This window comes from Solanum tuberosum, unplaced genomic scaffold, assembly GCF_000226075.1.
Source record: "Solanum tuberosum cultivar DM 1-3 516 R44 unplaced genomic scaffold, SolTub_3.0 scf00815, whole genome shotgun sequence".
NCBI classification, from domain to species: domain Eukaryota; kingdom Viridiplantae; phylum Streptophyta; class Magnoliopsida; order Solanales; family Solanaceae; genus Solanum; species Solanum tuberosum.
The window spans coordinates 2,966-3,453 of NW_006239832.1; positions in this window are offsets into that span (position 1 = coordinate 2,966).

Here is a 488-nt window from a genome sequence, read left to right on the forward strand (position 1 = left end):
GGTTAACAAGAAAAATATTTCTTATTAGAATTTGTAGGTTCGAATTTGGTATCAGAATAAAAGAATTTTATTCATTTCATTATAATTTTTTAATATTAAATACATGATTTTAAATATATCACAACATTTAAATAGTTATTAAAAATCATGTCATTAAATATTAAATTTATTTTTAAATATTGCAAGAAATTGTTATATTTGGGCCTGTTATTAAACTAGTGTATCATAAAAACGGAGCAAAGAAATTGCTCCTACTATATACATTAACTAAATCAATAATATTAATTTAGGGGTGGGTGGTCGGTAGTACGAATTAAATATGAAAATTTCAGTTTAATTTACTGGATTGAAGAAACTAAAATTCAAATTTAATCTAAATAATTAAGTTTAGAGTGAGTCAATTCTTTTAAATTCGATTTCAGTAGAATTTAATAATTTCGTTTTAACTTTAGATTTGTCTTTAAAATTCTATCATATATATATATATA